This window comes from Mesoplodon mirus, assembly GCF_964341445.2.
Source record: "Mesoplodon mirus genome assembly, chromosome: X".
Taxonomy (NCBI): Eukaryota; Metazoa; Chordata; class Mammalia; order Artiodactyla; family Ziphiidae; genus Mesoplodon; species Mesoplodon mirus.
This window is the reverse complement of record NC_138981.1, coordinates 30,811,593-30,834,622: the sequence shown is the minus strand read 5'-3', so window position 1 is coordinate 30,834,622 and position 23,030 is coordinate 30,811,593. Positions and strand designations below refer to the sequence as shown.

The following is a 23,030-nucleotide window of genomic DNA, read 5'->3' as shown; positions in this document are numbered from 1 at the left end:
CAGAGGAATATTATTCATCAATGAGAAAAAGGGAATACTGCCATTTGTGACAACATAGATAGACCTTGAGGTCGTTATACTAAGTGAAATAAGCCAGACAGAGAAAGAAAAATGCTGCATGGTATCACTTATGTATGTAATCTAAAGAAAAAAGTCAAAGTCATAGAAACAGTGTGTTGAAAAGTGATTGCCTGGAGCTGAGGAATGGAAATACAGAGAGGTTAGAAAAAAGGTACAAAGTTTAAGCTGTAAGATGAATAAGGTCCGAGGATCTAATGTATAACATGGTGACTATAGTTGTTAACAGCATATTGTATGATTGAAATTTGCTAAGAGAGTAAAATGTAAATGTTCTCAGCCAAAAATCCCCATAAAATATATTAAATATGTAAAGTTATAGATGTGTTAATTAAGTGGATGGAGGGAATCCTTTTCCAAGGAACAAACAAACAAAAACTCTGATTGGAATTCAAGCTTCTGCTATGATCTCATTCTCTTTATGATCCATTTGTATGGGTTTAAGACAGAAAGACAGCTAGTAATAACCCATCTTTCTTTTCTTGACCCAACGTAATTAATCCTCTCTTTCAGGGAAAAAATGCAGTACTCTCTCACAGTGGAGGGCAGCTATAGACAATTAATGCCTTCTGCTTCCTGTGGTCATGTATGTCTTTCGTGCTGCTGGCCCTGCTGGCTGATTGTTGGACCAGCCAGTTATGCTGTGGCCCATGCCCATAGCCTGTGAGAAACATGAAGCTGCCAAACTAATAGTCATAGCGTTAGTGGGAAATAGGGATTATATTTTACATATATGTGAAATTTGGGCAGAAAATACAGCCTGAGAAATCCTGTCAGGATCTATATAAAAAATATTCTGTATGTTCTCTCTCCAAGGATTTTGTCATTTATTGTATTACACAAATCTACAATTATTTAGTAGTTTTGTTTCATATGCTTTTCTTTGCAATAAAAATTTTAGCCATAATGAACCCCCCCCAAAAAAAGTTTAGGTCACAGTACATTCATGAGTCTTCATAATCTTAATCCAGTCCCTCTTGCCCACCTATCATTTGGCCATTCCCTTCATGCGAGTGGTTCCCAAACTAGCAGCATCAGCATCACCTGGGAACTTGTTAGAAATAAAAATTCTTAGGCCTTTGATATTAGAAACTCTGAAGGTAAGGCTCAGCAATCTGTGTTTTAAGAAGCCCTCTAGGCCGTTGATGTTAATTTTAGAAGCACTAGTCTAAGCCTTCACACATGCAGGCTCTGCTTCATATAATGTCCTTCCTTCTTTCTCTGAGATACCTCTGCTCACCCTTCTAGTCTACTGTGATGCCTCCCCTAACAACTTTCTCCCTTTTACTCTCATAATCCTTTAGGATAGAATTCTCCTTTATGCTGGCATTGTCTTTTCTCTTCATTTGGATTCCCCCAAAAGCTGATGCTGAGGAAGGAACTCCAGTCCAAGTAGGTTATTTGGGAGGTACAGGGAACATCTCAGGGAAGTGAGACAGGAACTGGAAGGAAGCCAGTAAAAGGTGTGTTTTCAACTCAGTTAACACTTTGGGTTTCTGGAGCTTAATCCCCATGAGGAAACTTTGAGAGACAGTGTAAAAGATATACCTCAGAGTTATCCCACTTGAGGGTGCCAGATGAGCTGGGGATATTTATACATCAATTCCCATCAATTATTGTTGGGGAGCTGCTTCCAGGGGTGTTAATTCCTGAGCAGTTTTGTCTTGCCATATAAGTAGGCAAAGCAGACTTCTGCAGCCAGAGGGAGTCCTCAGGCAGAGAAATCTAAGTGTTGGCATTTCAAAGTTGAGCCAGTGTACTTTGAAATGGAAAGGCAAGGAGATGTGCACTGAGCAAGTACTTTATATGTTACAATTTTAGCACATGTCCTCATTAAAATAGTTAATACACACGTTAAACTGGGAGTTTCTCATTGGCAGGGATAGTATCTTTTTTCATCTTTAATACCCCCTGAATTGAACATTCTGACAGCTCCAATACTAAGCATTCAATAAATGTTTATTAAAGGAATGAATTAATGGTTAAATAAAACAGGCAAATACTATACATCATGTGCATTTATGGGCTGTGGGCTGTGAACATGGATATTTTATTTCTTAGAAGTTCTGTTTCTTTACACATATTAAATTTTTTTTTTTTTTTTTTTTTTTTTTTTTTTTGCGGTATGCGGGCCTCTCACTGTTGTGGCCTCTCCCGTTGCGGAGCACAGGCTCCGGATGCGCAGGCCCAGCGGCCATGGCTCATGGGCCCAGCCGCTCCGCGGCATATGGGATCCTCCCAGACCGGGGCACGAACCCGTATCCCCTGCATCGGCAGGCGGACTCTCAACCACTGCGCCACCAGGGAGGCCCCACATATTAAATTTTTAAAAAAATATTTTGCTTCTACTCTTTCCTCTTTCTGCACAAACTACATTTACTCACTTGAGAGCACAGCATATACTGATGTTAATCAAACTTCAGATGAAACACCTAAAATGATAGAAAAGAATCTGCTCTAATTAAATAATAAGGTAACCCCTACAGGTTTAGACATATGCCTTCAGGTGTAGGAAAGAAAAAATTTAATGAATATAGTAGTTTTATGCCAAGAATATTTTCCTCATATACTTGTGATTTTAATAAGATGGAATGTGAAATAGCAAAAGGAGCTTGATTTTTATGATGATATTTACTCATAACTTAGTAAGTCAGATATGATGAAAGTTTCCTTGAGTTATACTTGCTAGGGTTGGGTCAGGTTTTAGTTCAGTGAATTTGAAGCAAAGGTGTCCTACCTACATGATGCTGTGCTGGAACTGGTCTGCTCCCATAGGACCTCCATCCTGGGGAGTAGGAGTGGGGGAATCCACCACATGTTCATGGGATCAGCAGACTCAACTAAAATGAGCATCACAGTCATATTCCTAATAAGGTACCCCTGGCATATTTATTTGTCATATGTTTGTCTATATAAAATGTATATATATATATGTATGTTATATATGTATGTATATACACACACATACATAACCAGAAATCTGCCTTGAAATTAATTACTGTTTATCTAACTTTATAAGAAAGTCCTTTGGACACTTTCCCTTTGACTTATGGATACAACTCCCAGCAAAATAGGTCATGGTTCTTATTTTCTTTACTGCTTACAACCTCTGATAACCTAGATATTTTCTCCTTGCTATTTCTAATTGAAATGTTAGTCTGGTGTAATTTTAACACTAATTCTCTGTTAACTCCACTTGGCTCTTCTAAATTTGTTCTTTTTCTATTGTACTATTTCTGCATGTTTGAAGCCCAACTTACAGTAGTAAAATGAGAATTTTTTTCTTTGTTTGGAAACTTATTTTATTTTTTATAAATTTATTTTATTTTATTTTATTTATTTTTGGTTGTGTTGGGTCTTAGTTGCTGCGCATGGGCTTTCTCTAGTTGCGGTGAGTGGGGGCTACTCTTCATTGCAGTGTGCAGACTTTTCATTGCGGTGGCTTCTCTTGTTCCTGAGCACCAGCTCTACACGCGCAGGCTTCAATAGTTGTGGCTCATGTGCTCCAGAGTGCAGGCTCAGTAGTTGTGGCGCACGGGCTTAGCCGCTCCGCGGCATGTGGGATCTTCCCAGACCAGGGCTCGAACCCGTGTCCCCTGCATTGGCAGGCAGATTCTTAACCACTGCGCCACCAGGGAAGCCCTGGAGAATTATTTTAGAATGAACTGACAATTATAAATGCCACTATTAATTTTTTAAATTATGTAAACTTTGAGATTGGTTCTAATAAAATGAAATGTATTCCGTATATATGTGTTAACGTATGGTAAAGATGCAGACATAGAGAATGGACTTGAGGACACGGGAAGGGGGAAGGGTAAGCTGGGGCAAAGTGAGAGAGTGGCATGGACATATATATACTACCAAATGTAAAATAGATAGCTAGTGGGAAGCAGACGCATAGCACAGGGAGATCAGCTCAGTGCTTTGTGTCCACCTAGAGGGGTAGGATAGGGAGGGTGGGAGGGAGGGAGACGCAAGAGGGAAGAGACATGGGGATATATGTATATGTATAGCTGATTCACTTTGTTATACAGCAGAAGCTAACACACCATTGTAAAGCAATTATACTCCAATAAAGATGTTAAAAATGAAATGTAGTAAACATTAGGAAAAATAATAGCTTGTATATGTTCATTAATGTGGTAGATGATAACCATTATGTGTGTGTGGGCTCTTGTTAATTATAACTACCTTAATAGGAAAAGCAGCCTTGTGGAAGGTAATAGTCCCAGCGAAACTGTATAAGCCCATGTAGAATCAAGCTAAGTGAAAAGTTAATTGTTTCAATTTGTTTTTATATTTGTGTTATTGTGCTCTCATGCCAAATACATTCTAAGATACACAGTAATCTTAATCTTTATTTTTAATAATGGTTGAAAGAAATGAGTGCCCGTGTAAAAAAGAGACATTTTTATAAGCTGATCTCAAGTGGTATATTTTGATTTGCTATAACAGCCTATGGAGGAAATGAACATTTTGGTAGCCTAAGAAGGAAAATGTCATACTTTTCTATTTTTTGATCTTGCCCTGCATATTTGGAATTTGTGTTTTAATACTTTTGAGAAGATGATGACACCTAAATGTATTATTTGCCCTGAAGATCAAAATATATTCACCTTTTTTCCCCCCTCTCATTCTCCCTTAGCAGAAAACAATTGAAGTTAATTTTGTAGCCAAATCAAGGGCACTGTCCCTCCCTCATTTAGAAAGAAACCAGGAAAGACAGATGACTCCATTTGCTATAGTAGTTTAGGTTTGCTCAATTATAATAGCAATAAAATCATTTTACACATAGTGAAATGTCTGAGTCTGAAACGACAAGAATACTAGATCTACCTGAAGATATCATTCTCCTTTTCTGTGTGAATGAGGAAATGTACAGAAGTAGTCATACATATTTTCTTCATTTATAGTTACATATTGAAAAGAAAATGATCATATATATATTTGAAATTTTAATAATATTTTATGAGCATGGCAATTACATTTATATCACATGGTTATTTATATATATAATATTTATATATTCATATTTATATACATCTGGATATTATGATTATTGTTATTGCCAACATTGAGTGAGCACTTACTATGTGCTTAACAAACTTTACTATAGTATTCCTAATCCTCATAACAGTTTTGTGAAGTAGATATTATCATGCCTATTTCACAAATGAGGATTATAAAACTAGCAAATTAAATCACCTGCTGAAGTTTACAAAGCACTATTAAGCAATAAAGCAGAATATCAAACCCATGTTTACCTGTCTTCAAACTTCTTAAGCTTCACAGCTTCCTTGTTTTATTATTATTATTATTATTTTATTTCTGGCCACGCCACGTGGGCATGCAGGATCTTAGTTCCCTAACCAGGGATTGAACCTGCACCCTGTGCAGTGGAAGCACAGAATCTTAACCACTGGGTCACCAGGGAAGTCCCCTATGGCCTGTTTTATTTATTTATTTTGTTTGGGTTTTTTTTGTTTTGTTTTTTAAATTTTTATTGGGGGTATAATTGCTTTACAATGGTGTGTTAGTTTCTGCTGTACAACAAAGTGAATCAGCTATACATATACATATGTCCCCATATCTCTTCCCTCTTGTGTCTTCCTCCCACCTTCCCTATCCCACCCCTCTAGGTGGTCACAAGGCACCGAGCTGATCTCCCTGTGCTATGTGGCTGCTTCCCACTAGCTATCTATTTTATGTTTAGTAGTGTATATACGTCCATGCTATGGCCTGTTTTAAATTGAAACTATGTCTTCATACAAAATGTGAGACTATATTCTAAAGATGTGTAAATTTAAATTAAATGCTCACATTTTGTAAAGGGATCCATGAATATATCAGGTCCTCAAAAAGAATTTTATCTTAAATTTTTAAAGAAATTTAGATTATTTTATTTAGACTGCTGAATCAGTTTCTGTGGTTAATTTTTCCAAAATATCCTAATGTTAAAGGTAGCATTACAGCTCACTAATAGCAAACTATTTTTATTACTTTGAGCATTTTTACAGGGTCCTAATTGTGCCAAATCAAGACCTTGAAATTGCATAATTTTTAGGTTAATATTAGCATAATCCTACATTGTTTTTTTCACAAGCAGTGCAGGAATAGCATACCCTGAATATTTTTCCAAAATGACAGAACTGTCAAATACTGCAGCCTTTACACAGTCATTGGCCTGCTGGGACTTTGGACTATAGCAAAGATGTTTGTAAAAGAGAAAGACAAAGGAGATTTGTAGAATACCACAGACATTAGTAATATCAGAGACGCTTTTCTTTTTCTTTTTTTTAACATCTTTATTGGAGTATAATTGCTTTACAATGGTGTGTTAGTTTCTGCTGTATAACAAAGTGAATCAGCTATACATATACATATATCACCATATTCCCTCCCTCCTGCAGCTCCCTTCCACCCTCCATATCCCACCCCTCTAGGTGGTCACAAAGCACCGAGCTGATCTCCCTTTGCCATGCGGCTGCTTCCCACTAGCTATCTATTTTACATTTGGTAGTGCATATATGTCCATGCCACTCTCTCACTTCATATATATATATGAGTGTGTATGTGTGATATTGTGTGTACTTACAATTCACATAGTCCTTATTTAAGATGACTCAAGGTTTTCCATGAGACTTTTCTATTTTAACCTCCTTTTCCACAAATCTGCCTACTTGTAGGAAAAAGAAACTACTACAATACCGATTTTAGATCCTATCCAGATATGTGTGCCCAATTAGAGACCAGCAAAATTTTTAAAAAAAACCCAACACTTTAGAATTTCTTTATATATTTTTAGGTGTAAAGTGTTTGTGAGCCTTTACAAATAATGTCCTCAGCATTGATCTAACTTTATTATTTTTTTTAAGGTAACATTATTGAGTTCTTTGATGTAAGGTGAATTTTATCAATATTATTTTATTTGAAACATTCCCATTAAAGAGTCATAGTTCTTAAGTAAGTATTCATCCTCATACTTAAAGTAGATGTCGGCAAGTTTGTATAAAGTGTATTATTTTTTTTAGGATGGTGTTGAGCTAAATTATTTATATTTAAATGTTATTTTCTATTTTCTATTAAGATCTACAATTCACTGAAAACATATTTACCTATTTGGAAAATGATTTCTGATATAGGCTAAGATATTTTTAAATTCTAAATTCTGTGTCAATGTTATAAAATGTGCAGATTACTAAAGGTTTTTATTAACAACAATAGCACTAAAATGTTATTGCTATCTATAGCTTACAGCATACATTCATCCTCATGAAAATGCTACGTAATGTAGGCAGTATTATCCTGGCTTTATTTATGAGACACCTGGATTCAAAGAGGTAAAGTGATATACCTAAGCCTTCATGGCTCCTAAATGGAACATATAAGGAGCCCATGGAAATTACTCATGAACTCTTCTATTCATTCATTCATTCATTTTAAAAATGTATTAAACACTTATCCTGTGCCAGGAACTTTGCTTAGTACTAGGAATTCAAAGGTGAATGAAGTTTATTCCTTTCTCTAAAAGGTCATAGTCTGCTGGGAAAGACAGCTCTGTAAATACATAGTTAGAACATGAAGTAGTATGTTAATAGAGGTTTTTGCACAGTGAGAGGAGTTTGGGGAAGTAACTAATTTCAGGGGAGACAGGCCTCACAGAATAAAGTGACATTGCAGAGGTGTGGCATTCGAAGATATAGCAAAAGGCCCAGAGTAAAAGGGGGGGGGTTATTATGGAAGTTTTTGAGATATTCGGTGTTTGAAAGTGTAATATATACATTGTGGGCTATGTGAATGTCTGAACGTCCATGTTGGAACCAAAGAGGAAGAAGGGATGGCGGTGTAGACATAGCTTAGAGAGTGGTCAGAAACTGACTATAGGGAGAAATTAGTTAGGATATTACAAGAAAAAGTTATTAGGGGATTTCAAGAAAGGCTATGGAAGTGGGGCTGGAGGGAAGAAGCCAAATTGAAGATTCATTTCTGGTTTAGAATTGATGAGATAGATATAGAGGCAAGCATGGTGAGAAAGAAAGGGAGGAGTAAAGAATGACCTCAAGATTTCGAGCTTGGTAATCCTTAACTAAAATTATAAGACTTAGAGGAGAAAATAAGGAATTGTAAACATGTCATGTTTGAGGTTCACATAGAAAGTTCTGGTGAGGATAGTACCAAAAAACAGCTAGATATAGAGCTCAGGTGAGGGCTAGAACCTGGGGCTATGTGGTAATCAGTTTACAGATGATGGGTAGGTAAAGTACAGCCCGTGGGCCAAATCTGGCCCAACACCTGTTTTTGTAGAGTTTTATTGGGATCTAGCCAAACCCATTTGCTTTTATTCAGTCTATGGGTGATGTTGAGCTACAATGGCAAAGCTGAGTAGTTGTTACAAAGATTGCATGGCCAACAAGGCCTAAAATATTTTTTTCAAGCACTTTATAGATACAGTTTGCCAACCCCTGCTGTAGATGTTACTTGAACCTTTAAGAGTGAATGAGATTGTATAGGGAAATGTCCAGAGAGGAAATCCAAGCCCAAAAGGTTCACCTGCAATAACTAGGTGAACTAGGTTTTTTTGTTTTGTTTTTTGAGGGAAAAATATTCCTGTCTCCTTTAAACATGGCAAAAGAGTCCCCTGTAATTGGAAAGGGGTCACATTAAGTGTTGATGTCTGTAAGTCTGTAATACAGTTCAAATAAGGTCTGTCTTTTCTGTTTGTTCATGTGGCAATAAATGGAAACTTATGAGATACAGGGGAAACAAAATGTGTAGAATTTAGCAGTGGAGAGAGGGAATAGAGGCCTGAGAATGAGTTCCTAAACTCCAGTATCATAACCACTGTGAGAAACAAAATCAAAGAACCACTCCAAACTGGTGAAGCCTGAGAATCAGACTCACAACCTAGAGAGGAATAAAGATGAAATAAACAAGGTGTTACAAAATAAAATGTCAATCCAGAGCTGTAAAAATGCTAGCAATGGATATACTGAAAATAATAAAACTGAATGAGAAAGCTCACTTTAAAACACTGTATTTGTTTATTTCTTTGCCCAGCTCTATAAATATTACAAATTATAAAAGTTTTAGTTACAATGAGAGAATAACTAGCAGAGTTGGGGGGTGTCTGAAGTGGGACAGAGGCTTATTTTTCTCAGCACACACTTTTATTTTTCCACTGTACAGCATTATTTTGTTCTGTTTCTATGCCTTGCCTTAAAAATTAAAACAGAATGTCTTGCTGCAAAAAAATATATATACATTCTATTGCACACTATACACAAAAATATAATACTGGAGGACTATAGATATGAATGGGCAAAAGCAAATTAATAAAACTTTTATAACAAAGTAAAGGCGTATTTGTAAATGAATATTGGGTAATGGAAGATTTCTTAAAGAGATGTATAAAGCACTAATCATAAAATAATAAACTGGACTATATCGTATGTTAATAACTTCTGTACATCAAAAGACAACATTGAGAGAGTGAAAATGAAAGTCACAGGGTGGGATAAAATATTTGGAACACACATATAAATAATATAATGTGTATATCCATAATCATGAGGAATTCCTGTAAATCTTTAAGAGCAGACTATCTGGTAGAAAATTGGGAGAAGTTCTTGAAATGTGAGAAGGGGCACAAAGAGGGCTTCTGGGCTGCTGACAATGTTTTCTATCTTGATCTGGATGGTATTCATAGAATGATCACTTTGTAGTAAATAACAACTGTGTTTTATGTTTCACAATAACACCAAGACTTTTGTCATCTTCACAAAATAAGAAATACAAATGGCCAATAAACATGGAAAGATTTTGTCAGCCCCATTAGTAGTCAGGAACTTGCAAATTAAAACTAAAGTATCATATCACTATATACCACCCAGAATAGTTGAAATTTAAAAGTCTGATAGTACCACATGGTGGTGAGAATATGGAACAACTGGAATTCTCATACACTGCTACTTGGACTATAAATTGTAAATAAGAGTATAAACTTTCATTCACTACTACAACTAGGGGTAAAAATGATTTGGTATTAATTGGTAATATTAGAGATGTGCATGCATGACTGCTGGCCCATCAGTTTCACTCCTAGGTATACACTCTACAGAAATGCTTGTGTACACATTCCAGGAGACAGGTACAGGAATGCCTATAGCGGCATCATAGTAGCCCCAAACTAGAAACAACCTAGATATTTATTAACAGTTAAAAAAGAAAATCACACAATGGAATATTATACAGCAATGTATAAGCAAAAAGATGGATTAATCTTAAATGTCTAGTATTGAGCAAATGAACCATCTTACCAAAAAATACATATTATATGGTTCCATATATAAGAAGTTCAAAAACATACAACAGCCAAACTCTACTGTTAGAAATGCATATTTAAATTACAAACTTCTAAGGAAATGATTACCATGAAAGTTAGGATGGAGGTTATATTGTGGGAGAAAGAGGGGATAATGATTGGGAGGGGGTTCAAGAGGGATTTCTGACTGCAGGAGATTTTTAAAAATTTTTTTGTCTTGGGTTATGGTAACATGGTATTGTATAGATTCTTCTGTTTATTAGTTATATTTCACAATAAAAGGTGTTTAAAAAACAAATATATATATAGGGTGGTCAGAGCCAAGCATGGTCAACCATGGATTCTATGCTGGAGTAGTGATTCAGCTTCTGTAAACAAGCTAATTCCATCATCTATTTAATTAATTTAAATCCTGAAAATGAACTTGTTTCTTATACATCTGATTCCCCACCAGAGAGACAATGACATGGCTTGGATTCTATACTGCTGATTTGATTTGCATTTGAAAACCTAAGCAAATATAGACAGAATAATAATAACAAAAACTACTACTCATATTTGTTGAACCCTACCAATTACTGTTCTAAGAAATTTAAATACATTCATAGATGTAACCCTCAAAATTAGCCTTAGAAGGGAGATACTACTTTTATAATAACTTTTCAGAGAGGTCACTTACTTGCCCAAGGCCACAAAGTAGACGGTGGAGCCATGATTCCACCCTAGGCAATCTGACCACTGTGCTCTACCTGTGTGAGGAGGCAAGGTCATGGGTTCGGGTATAAGCCTGTGTCCAGTGAGTGGTTGCAGTGAGACAGCCAACTGGAGTGGAGTCTAATTATACACGCATGGATCTAGGCTCAGTATATAAATTAGGCATGAGAGAACTGACTTTTGTCTAGAAATGTTAGGAGTAAGATTTAAAAGGGGTATGAGAGGGGTGAGGAAAGTTGAAGCCATGGAAGAGTTCCCCAGAGTGAGCCATGTTCTGTAGGAAATACTTCAGTACTGCTAGTATACTTAGGTTTTATTAAATAATTTGATTACTGGGGAAACAGGGATCGGGGAGTGTGGGTGTGGGAAGGTGAGTTAGGTACTATGACTTGAGGCAAATGACTAATTTAACTTTTATTTATCAGCTGCTATAGTTTGGACCATGAGACTTCTGCCAAGAGCCCTCCCACTCACCCAATCAAAGATGAAATAAGTAGAAGGAAATACTCAGCAGCCCAGTGCTGAGTTTGCAGACCTTAAGTATAAAGCCACAATGGTTACGTCAGAAGGCTACTAGGGTGTTATTTGTTTAAATTTATTTCATGGAATTGAGCATCACCTTAATGGCCCAAAAGTGTTAAAGTATGTCCCAAAGTACCTAAATTATTCCCTAAATGTAATTTATGCTCGAGAATAATCTGACTAACTTGATTTAGAACAGCAGGAAATAAGTTATGCTGCACATAAATGAAGCAACAGTGTAATTTTAAATACTGCTTGCATAGTGAATGAGGATTTTAATATTTGCAAAATTTTAAAATCACTTGATTTATTAGCCATATGTTTATACTGACATTTTTTTTTGTTTTTTATTTAGTTGGGTCTACATTTCCTCTTACTGCCAGGAAAAAAAGCAGTAACATTTTTTTCCCCTTGTAATAATACAGAGAGTAAAACTAATATTTCTTTCCATGAATGCTATTTTTAACATCTCTATGTGTTTCTGGTTGTTGCTGCCTTTTTCCTCAGTCATGGACCATCCACTTAATGGAATGAGAGGAATTTAGGAAGCATAGTGAGTGATTAGAGATTAAATTTATAAATGTAACATGGGAAAACTAGCAAAATTTATATCTATTCATTTGGAATGTTACTTGGTGGGAAAGAGTTTAAGTTTATAAGTAGTCATGATAAAAAACAAACTTTACATAGTAAATTCAAGAATAGATTTAGACTTGGCTGTTAACAATGCATATTGAAATGCTGGGAAGTATATTTAAGATATTTATGTGGTGCTTGAAATGGAATTTAAAATATTATTACTCACATTAAATGTCATCACATGTAAAGTGCATGCTTTTATTTATTTATTTATTTATTTATTTATTTATTTTTAAAACTTTATTGGAGTATAATTGCTTTACAATGGTGTGTTAGTTTCTGCTTTATAACAAAGTGAATCAGTTATACATATACATCTGTTTCCATATCCCTTCCCTCTTGCATCTCCCTCCCTCCCACCCTCCCTATCCCACCACTCCAGGTGGTCACAAATCACTGATCTGATCTCCCTGTGCTATGCGGCTGCTTCCCACTAGCTATCTACCTTACATTTGGTAGTGTATATATGTCCATGCCTCTCTCTCGCTTTGTCACAACTTACCCTTCCCCCTCCCGATATCCTCAAGTCCATTCTCAAGTAGGTCTGTGTGTTTATTCCTGTTTTACCCCTAGGTTCTTCATGACATTTTTTTTCTTAAATTCCATATATATGTGTTAGCATACGGTATTTGTCTTTCTCTTCCTGACTTACTTCACTCTGTATGACAGACTCTAGGTCTATCCACCTCATTACAGATAGCTCAATTTCGTTTCTTTTTATGGCTGAGTAATATTCCATTGTATATATGTGCCACATCTTCTTTATCCATTCATCCGATGATGGACACTTAGGTTGTTTCCATCTCCGGGCTATTGTAAATAGAGCTGCATTGAACATTTTGGTACATGTCTCTTTTTGAATTATGGTTTTCTCAGGGTATATGCCCAGTAGTGGGATTGCTGGGTCATATGGTAGTTCTATTTGTAGTTTTTTAAGGAACCTCCATACTGTTCTCCATAGTGGCTGTACCAATTCACATTCCCACCAGCAGTGCAAGAGTGTTCCCTTTTCTCCACACCCTTTCCAGCATTTACTGTTTTTAGATTTTTTGATGATGGCCATTCTGACGGGAGTGAGATGACATCTCATTGTAGTTTTGATTTGCATTTCTCTAATAATTAATGACGTTGAGCATTCTTTCATGTGTTTGTTGGCAGTCTGTATATCTTCTTTGGAGAAATGTGTATTTAGGTCATCTGCCCATTTTTGGATTGCGTTGTTTGTTTTTTTGTTATTGAGCTGCATAAGCTGCTTATAAAGTTTGGAGATTAATCCTTTATCAGTTGCTTCATTTGCAAATATTTTCTCCCATTCTTAGGGTTGCTTTTGGTCTTGTTTATGGTTTCCTTTGCTGTGCAAAAGCTTTTAAGTTTCATTAGGTCCCATTTGTTTATTTTTGTTTTTATTTCCATTTCTCTAGGCGGTGGGTCAAAAAGGATCTTGCTGTGATTTATGTCATAGAGTGTTCTGCCTATGTTTTCCTCTAAGAGTTTGATAGTGTCTGGCCTTACATTTAGGTCTTTAATCCATTTTGAGCTTATTTTTGTGTATGGTGTTAGGGAGTGATCTAATCTCATACTTTTACATGTACGTGTCCAGTTTTCCCAGCACCACTTATTGAAGAGGCTGTCCTTTCTCCAGTGTACATTCCTGCCTCCTTTATCAAAGATAAGGTGACCATATGTGCGTGGGTTTATCTCTGGGCTTTCTATCCTGTTCCATTGATCTATCTTTCTGTTTTTGTGCCAGTACCATACTGTCTTGATTACTGTAGCTTTGTAGTATAGTCTGAAGTCAGGGAGTCTGATTCTTCCAGCTCCGTTTTTCATTCTCAAGATGGCTTTGGCTATTCGGGGTCTTTTGTGTTTCCATACAAATTGTGAAATTTTTTGTTCTAGTTCTGTGAAAAATGCCAGTGGTAGTTTGATAGGGACTGCATTGAATCTGTAGATTGCTTTGGGTAGTAGAGTCATTTTCACAATGTTGATTCTTCCAATCCAAGAACATGGTACATCTCTCCATCTATTTGTATTATCTTCAATTTTTTTCATCGTTGTCTTATAATTTTCTGCATACAGGTCTTTTGTCTCCTTAGGTAGGTTTATTCCTAGATATTTTATTCTTTTTGTTGAAATGGTAAATGGGAATGTTTTCTTGATTTCACTTTCAGATTTTTCATCATTAGTGTATAGGAATGCAAGAGATTTCTGTGCATTAATTTTGTATCCTGCTACTTTAATTCATTGATTAGCTCTAGTAGTTTTCTGGTAGCATCTTTAGGATTCTCTATGTAGAGTATCATGTCATCTGCAAACAGTGTCAGCTTTACTTCTTCTTTTCCAATTTGGATTCCTTTTATTTCCTTTTCTTCTCTGATTACTGTGGCTAAAATTTCCAAAACTATGTTGAATAAGAGTGGTGACAGTGGGCAGCCTTGTCTTGTTCCTGATCTTAGTGGAAATGCTTTCAGTTTTTCACCATTGAGGAAGATGTTGGCTGTGGGTTTGTCATATATGGCCTTTATTATGTCGAGGAAAGTTCCCTCTATTCCTACTTTCTGCAGGGTTTTTATCGTAAATGGGTGTTGAATTTTCTCGAAAGCTTTCTCTGCATCTATTGAGATGATCATATGTTTTTTCTCCTTCAGTTTGTTAATATGGTGTATCACGTTGATTTATTTGTGTATATTGAAGAATCCTTGCATTCCTGGAATAAACCCCACTTGATCGTGGTGTATGATCCTTTTAATGTGCTGTTGGATTCTGTTTGCTAGTATTTTCTTGAGGATTTTTGCATCTATGTTCATCAGTGATATTGGTCTGTAGTTTTCTTTCTTTGTGACATCCTTGCCTGGTTTTGGTATCAAGGTGATGGTGGCCTCGTAGAATGAGTTTGGGAGTGTTCCTCCTCCTGCTATATTTTGGAAGAGTTTGAGCAGGATAGGTGTTAGTTCTTCTCTAAATGTTTGATAGAATTCTCCTGTGAAGCCATCTGGTCCTGGGCTTTTGTTTGTTGGAAGATTTTTAATCACAGTTTCAATTTCAGTGCTTGTGATTGGTCTGTTCATATTTTCTATTTCTTCCCGATTCAGTCTTGGCAGGTTGTGCATTTCTAAGAATTTGTCCATTTCTTCCAGGTTGTCCATTTTATTGGCATAGAGTTGCTTGTAGTAATCTCTCATGATCTTTTGTATTTCTGCAGTGTCAGTTGTTACTTCTCCTTTTTCATTTCTAATTCTATTGATTTGAGTCTTCTCCCTTTTTTTCTTGATGAGTCTGGTTAATGGTTCATCAATTTTGTTTATCTTCTCAAGGAACCAGCTTTTAGTTTTATTATCTTTGCCGTCATTTCCTTCATTTCTTTTTCATTTATTTCTGATCTGATTTTTATGATTTCTTTCCTTCTGCTAACTTTGGGTTTTTTTTGTTCTTCTTTCTCTAATTGCTTTAGGTGCAAGGTTAGGTTGTTTATTCGAGATGTTTCCTGTTTCTTAAGGTAGGATTGTATTGCTATAAACTTCCCTCTTAGAACTGCTTTTGCTGCATCCCATAGGTTTTGGGTCGTCGTATCTCCATTGTCATTTGTTTCTAGGTATTTTTTGATTATCTCTTTGATTTCTTCAGTGATCACTTCATTATTAAGTAGTGTATTGTTTAGCCTCCATGTGTTTGTATTTTTTACACATCTTTTCCTGTAATTGATATCTAGTCTCATAGCGTTGTGGTCGGAAAAGATACTTGATACAATTTCAATTTTCTTAAATTTACCAAGGCTTGATTTGTGACCCAAGATATGATCTATCCTGGAGAATGTTCCATGAGCACTTGTGAAAAATGTGTATTCTGTTGTTTATGGATGGAATGTCCTATAAATATCAATTAAGTCCATCTTGTTTAATGTATCATTTAAAGCTTGTGTTTCCTTATTTATTTTCATTTTGGATGATCTGTCCATTGGTGAAAGTGGGGTGTTAAAGTCCCCTACTATGAATGTGTTACTGTCGATTTCCCCTTTTATGGCTGTTAGTACTTGCCTTATGTATTGAGGTGCTCCTGTGTTGGGTGCATAATAATTTACAATTGTTATATCTTCTTCTTGGATCGATCCCTTGATCATTATGTAGTGTCCTTCTTTGTCTATTTTAATAGTCTTTACTTTAAAGTCTATTTTGTCTGATATGAGAATTGCTACTCCAGCTTTCTTTTGGTTTCCATTTGCATGGAATATCTTTTTCCATCCCCTTACTTTCAGTCTGTATGTGTCCCTAGGTCTGAAGTGGGTCTCTTGTATACAGCATATATATGGGTCTTGTTTTTGTATCCATTCAGCCAATCTGTGTCTTTTGGTGGGAGCATTTAGTCCATTTACATTTAAGGTAATTATCGATATGTATGTTCCTATTACCATTTTCTTAATTGTTTTGGGTTCATTATTGTAGGTCTTTTCCTTCTGTTGTGTTTCTTGCCTAGAGAAGTTCCTTTAGCATTTGTTGTAAAGCTGGTTTGGTGGTGCTGAACTCTCTCAGGTTTTGCTTGTCTGTAAACGTTTTAATTTCTCCATCAAATCTGAATGAGATCCTTGCTGGGTAGAGTAATCTTGGTTGCAGGTTTTTCTCCTTCATCACTTTAAATATGACCTGCCAGTCCCTTCTGGCTTGCAGAGTTTCTGCTGAAAGTTCAGCTGTTAACTTTATGGGGATTCCCTTGTGTATTATTTGTTGTTTTTCCCTTGCTGCTTTTAATATGTTTTCTTTGTATTTAATTTTTGACAGTTTGATTAATATGTGTCTTGGCATATTTCTCCTTGGATTTATTCTGTATGGGACTCTCTGTGCCTCCTGGACTTGATTAAGTATTTCCTTTCCCATATTAGGGAAGTTTTTGACTAAAATGTCTTCAAATATTTTCTCAGTCCCTTTTTTTTCTCTTCTTCTTCTGGGACCCATATACTTTGAATGTTGGTGTGTTTAATGTTGTCCCAGAGGTCTCTGAGACTGTCCTCAGTTCTTTTCATTCTTTTTCTTTATTCTGCTCTGCAGTAGTTATTTCCACTTTTTTTTTTTTTTTTTTTTTTGCGGTATGTGGGCCTCTCACTGTTGTGGCCTCTCCCGTTGCGGAGCACAGGCTCTGGACGCACAGGCCCAGCGGCCATGGCTCACGGGCCCAGCCGCTCCGCGGCATGTGGGATCTTCCCAGACCGGGGCACGAACCCATTTCCCCTGCATCGGCAGGCAGACTCTCAACCACTGCGCCACCACGGAAGCCCTATTTCCACTATTTTATCTTCCACATCACTTATCCGTTCTTCTGCCTCAGTTGTTCTGCTATTGATCCCATCTAGAGTATTTTTTGTGTGTGTGTGGTACAGGGGCCTCTCACTGTTGTGGCCTCTCCCGTTGCGGAGCACAGGCTCCGGACGCACAGGCTCAGCAGCCATGGCTCACGGGCCCAGCCGCTCCGCGGCATGTGGTATCTTCCTGGTCTGGGGCACGAACCCGTGTCCCCTGCATCGGCAGGCAGACTCTCAACCACTGCGCCACCAGGGAAGCCCCCCCATCTAGAGTATTTTTAATTTCATTTATTGTGGTGTTAATTGTTGCTTATTTCCTCTTTAGTTCTTCTAGGTCCTTTATTAAATGTTTCTTGCATTTTGTCTATTCTATTTCCAAGATGTTGGATCATCTTTACTATCATTATTCTGAATTCTTTTTCAGGTAGACTGCCTATTTCATCTTCATTTGTAGGTCTGGTGGGTTTTTATCTTGCTCCTTCATCTGCTGTGTGTTTTTCTGTCTTCTCATTTTGCTTATCTTACTGTGTTTGGGGTTTCCTTTTTGCAGGCTGCAGGTTTGTAGTTCCTGTTGTTTTTGGTGTCTGTTCCCAGTGGCTAAGGTTGGTTCAGTGGGTTGTGTAGGCTTCCTGGTGGAGGGGACTAGTGCCTGTGTTCTGGTGGATGAGGCTGGATCTTGTCTTTCTGGTGGGCAGGCCCACGTCTGGTGGTGTGTTTTGGGGTGCCTGTGGACTTATTATGATTTTAGGCAGCCTCTCTGCTAATGGGTGGGGTTGTGTTCCTGTCTTGCTAGTTGTTTGGCATAGGGTGTCCAGTACTGTAGCTTGCTGGTCTTTGAGTGAAGCTGGGTGTTGCTGTTGAGATGGAGATCTCTGGGAGGTTTTCACTGTTTGATATTATGTGGAGCTGGGAGGTCTCTTGTGGACCAGTGTCCTGAAGTTGGCTCTCCCACCTCAGAGGCACAGCACTGACTCCTTGCTGCAGCACCAAGAGCCTTTCATCCACAGGACTCAGAATAAAAAGGAGAAAAAGTAGAAAGAAAGAATTAGTAGAAGAAGAAAAAGAAAGAAAGAAAGAAAGAAAGAAAGAAAGAAAGAAAGAAAGAAGGAAAGAAAGAAGGGAGGGAGGGATGGAGGAGGGAAGGAAGGAGGGAAGGAAGGAAGAAAGAAGATAAAGTAAAATAAAATAAAGTAAGATAAAATATAATAAAGTTATTAAAATAAACAATTATTAAGAAAAAAAAATTTTTTTAAACCAAAACAAACACACAAAAAAACGGACGGATAGAACCCTAGGACAAATGGCGGAAGCAAAGCTATACAGACAAAATCTCACACAGAAGCATACACATACACAGTCACAAAAAGAGGAAAAGGGGAAAAAATCATAAATCTTGCTCTCAAAGTCCATCTCATTAATTTGGGTTGATTCGTTTGTCTATTCATGTATTCCACAGATGCAGGGTACATCAAGTTGATTGTGAAGCTTTAATCCGCTGCTTCTCAGGCTGCTGGGAGAGATTTCCCTTTCTCTTCTTTTTTCTCATAGCTCCCGGGGCTCAGCTTTGGATTGGGCCCCGCCTGTGCGTGTAGGTCTCCAGAGGGCGTCTGTTCTTTGCTCAGACAGGACAGGGTTAAAGGAGCAGCCGCTTCGGGGACTCTGGCTCCCTCGGGCCGGGGGGAGGGAGGGGTACGGAGGCGGGGCGAGCCTGCGGCGGCAGAGGACGTCATGACGTTGCACCAGCCCTAGGCGCACCGTGTGCTCTCCCGGGGAAGCCGTCCCTGGATCCCGGGACCCCGGCAGTGGCGGGCTTCACAGGCTCCCCGTGCAGCCCCCCGGAAGGGGGGCGTGGACAGTGACCTGCGCTCGCACACAGGCCTCTTGGCGGCAGCAGCAGCAACAGCCCCAGCGTCCCACGCCCGTCTCTGGGGTCCACGCTTTTAGCCCGGCTCGCGCCCGTCTCTGGAGCTCCTTTAAGCAGCGCTCTCAATCCCCTCTCCTCGCGCAGCAGGAAACAAAGAGGGAAGCAAAAGTCTCTTGCCTCTTCGGCAGGTCAAGACTTTTTCCCGCACTCCCTCCCGGCTAGCCGTGGCGCACTAACCCCTTCAGGCTGTGTTGACGCCGCCAGTCCTCTCCCTGCGGTCCGACCGAACCCCGAGCCTCAGCTCCCAGCCCCGCCCGCCCCGGCAGCCGAGCAGACAAGCCTCCCGGGCTGGTGAGTGCTGGTCGGCACCGATCCTCTGTGCGGGAATCTCTCCACTTTGCCCTCTCTGCCCCTATTGCTGCGCTCTCCTCTGTGGCTCCGAAGCTTCCCCCCCACCCCCGCCATCCTCCCTCTCCGCCATGAAGGGGTTCCCTAGTGTGTGGAAACCTTTCCTCCTTCACGGCTGCCTCCCACTGGTGCAGGTCCCGTCCCTATCCTTTTGTCTCTGTTTTTTCTTTTTTCTTTTTCCCTACCCAGGTACGTGGGGAGTTTCTTGCCTTTGGGGAGGTCTGAGGTCTTCTGTCAGCGTTCAGTAGGTGTTCTATAGGAGTTGTTCCACGTGTAGATGTATTTCTGGTGTATCTGTGGGGAGGAAGGTGATTTCCGCGTCTTGCTCTTCCGCCATCTTCCCCTCCTGCTCCCTCGTGCCTAATGCTTTTCCAGCCTGAATAGCTTCCGCATGCTTTTATTTAATATTTTGTTTGAATAGAGTTCCTTATTTTAACATTAATTTTAATAATAAAATTAAATCAGCTTTACAGTTTTCGAAGTTTTAGCAGTTGCAGACTCTAGGGAATATTCTATATTTAGATATTTATAAAGTGACAGTATAAGTAGTTCAGATCAAGTCTTTAAGTATGAAAAGGTTCAGATTGCAGGAGCTGGGGAAAAGGGAGCAAAGGGAAGGAGGACATTTCAGGAATATTGGACTAATGTTCAAAGTCACGAAATCCTGAGACAGTAGCAGGGCATGGGGGACTGCAGAGAGTCCTTTCTGGCTGGTAACTCCATCCTGTCTCATTTTTGTGGGCCTGGAACACAGATGTAAGTAGAGAAGCCTGAGCTCTCAGACTGTTTCCCTTCTCTTCCTATCTCCAGCTTTGTCTTGCAGAACTAAGGGGTACCATGATCAATTGTATGGGTGCTGATGGTTTTCATCTCCTGGAGAATTTAGAGGACAGGTAAACTGTGAAGAAGAAGAGGGATTGGATGGGAGGAGGCTTTGTGGAATCTGGTGGAAGATGGTAATTGCCAGTGCAGTGAGTGGTGGAGGGACACATCTGCAGCAGACTGGAATGAAGAGTATAGCACAGATGTTGGAGAAACAGTCACCTCCCAGTAGCTAAAAGCGTTGGCAAGAGGGTAAATCTGGTGATTAGGTTGGGAAAAAAGAAAAGTAAGAAGGGGACTGATGACTGCTACAAAGGTGGGATGGTAAATTATGACCAAATGACAACTTCTCTGTGGTCTGGTCAGCCTCTGCCTGTTTCCCAAACTATGGTGGCAGGAGGATAGTTGGAGATGTTAGTTGTTTGTGTGTGAGACTGCCTTTTAAAAAGTATTATGCTGGGCCTCCCTGGTGGCGCAGTGGTTGAGAGTCCGCCTGCCAATGCAGGGGACACGGGTTCGTGCTCCGCTCCGGGAAGATCCCACATGCCGCGGAGCAGCTAGGCCCGTGAGCCATGGCCGCTGAGCCTGCCCATCCGGAGCCTGTGCTCCGCAATGGGAGAGGCCACAACAGTGAGAGGAACGTGTACCGCAAAAAAAAAAAAGTATTATGCTTAGTGAAATAAGTCAGACAGAGAAAGATGTTATCTATGTTATCACTCTGTTATCTCTTATATGTGGAATCTAAAAAAATAAAAGAATGTATATAATGAAACAGAAAAAGAATCACAGATTCAGAGAATAAACTAGTTGTTACCAGTGGGGAAAGGAAAAGGGAGGGGCAAAATAAGAGTATGGGATTAGGAGACACTACTATGTATAAAATAAATAAGCAGCAGGATATATTGTACAGTACAGGGAATATGGCCATTATTTAAAATACAGCCATAACTTTGAATGGAGTATAGTCTGCAAAAATATTGAATCACTGGGCTGTACACCTGAAACTAATATAATATTGTAAATCAACTATAGTTCTATCTAAAATAAATAAACAAAATTTAATAACTGTATTTTTCTGAATATTCAAAGTATGATATGCACATTGCAGAAAAACTTGACAACATAAAAATAAATATAATGAAAACTAAAATCAACTAGTCTCACTAAGATGGAACAATGCCAACTATGATTCATTGTGTTTTAGATTCTCATTTAACAACTCTTTGTGATTCAAGTGCCTGTAAGACATATAAAATGTACAATTCTTTTTTAAAGGAAATAAATTCTTATGATGTATTCTTAAGTCATGTTTCGTGTATTAGCACTGAAAACATATGAAAACAAAATTATTGTTAAATATGCAAACATTTCCAAGATAATTTTGTGGCTCATGGATATATCATATTTGATCAACTCTAGAATGCCATTATTTATTAAAGGTAGAATTCTTTTTTATAAGCTAGCTATAGAGACTGCCTCTTTTGGCTATCATTGGCTGCCTTTTTTATGCTACCAAAATACTGTCTGTTTTAGATATTTTTAAGGTGAAAATACAGTTAATCATTAAATACAATATCTGATAGAATGCAATGTACATGTAGATGTATAATTAAATATTGGAAGAAAATAAAGAAGAAAAAATAGGAAAAAGAGGCCTACAACTATCACATTGAATTGTTTAACTTGGTGAAAATTCATCTTGAAAAAAGGAAATCCCAGCAAATTTAACGTAAGGTGGTAAAAGACACCACTGAAACCAGAGAGATCTGAGTTAGAGTTCCCTCTCTTCCATTTAGTATCTATTTATCTTTTGGTAATTTACTCAGCATCTCAGTTTTCTCCAGTGGGAAATGGAAGTAATAATTGTTATGCTGCAGGGTGTTTTGTAGGAGTCAGTGGAATGGGATACGTGAAAGCACAGAGCCCAGGGCCTGGTTCATAGTAAATGTTTAATAAATGTGAATTCCATTCCTTTCCCAGTAAAACAGTAGGGAATTGTGGCATTATTTGGGTTCTAAAATTATTTAAAGTTCCTAAATGGAGGTAGAGATCTGAGAAGATCCTCAAGATATTCAAATCTATAATCCATTGCATCTTAAGAGTAGAACTCAGAGAAGTTTGACAGACTTCTGTATTGTGAGGCAGCTCTTCAGCCAGGAATCTGCAGGATGGCTTTTTTTTTCGTGCTGGCAAATGCCTGTTTGGATGGGCATTGGGAGACCCAGTAGATTGTGAACCCCATAAAACTTTAAAACTTAACAATATACAGTATTTTTCACCTTAACCGTACATTAGAATCATCTGGGTGCTTTTAAAAATACCAGTGTAAGGATCCCACCTCCAAAGATACTGATTTAACTGGTCTAGAC

General features: G+C 38.2%; 1 protein-coding gene across 2 annotated transcripts in view; it reads left to right on the top strand.

Annotated features, from left to right (window-relative positions):
- Positions 1-23,030, top strand: part of DMD (dystrophin) — a 2,064,872-nt gene that overhangs the window by 960,061 nt on the left and 1,081,781 nt on the right. The gene's annotated exons all lie outside the window — the stretch shown is intronic.